Genomic DNA, 532 nt, shown 5'->3' with positions numbered 1-532 from the left:
AACACTATTTCATTACTTAATTAGATATAAGCTACCCAGGTGACTTTTTAGTGAATTTTAGGAAATTAAACTTTCAAACATTTGATACATTTCATCCATGATTTTAAGCTTACAGATACTTGTTTATATTTCTGTATTATGCTGCCAGTTTGATTCAGTATTCATCTTTACATTTAAAACCTTCAAATGACCTCCTTTTAGACATTCAATATTTCTTGCTAATTTTGATTATTTGGTTATTAATAAATATTCCATCATCTATCAGTTTATCTTTAAGCATTATTTTACACTTTATATGTTATAGTACTTCATATGTAGTACAGGTACATTTTATGTTTTGTATCCCTTCCCCCACTTTGAGATATTGTTACTTTGTATTTTCTTTTTAGTGAAAAGATATGCTACGTTTATTAGCAGTTTTGCTTTTGACAACTCATTGTTTGCAGTATTTTAAATGAGAAAAAGGAGTAATTTTGTTACTCAATATGTAAATAAAATTTTTTCTGTTATCCTATTATTTTGTTCTTTTTTT

This window comes from Octodon degus, unplaced genomic scaffold, assembly GCF_000260255.1.
Source record: "Octodon degus isolate 3935 unplaced genomic scaffold, OctDeg1.0 scaffold00237, whole genome shotgun sequence".
Classification (NCBI taxonomy): Eukaryota; Metazoa; Chordata; class Mammalia; order Rodentia; family Octodontidae; genus Octodon; species Octodon degus.
Note: the sequence above shows the minus strand (reverse complement) of the source record.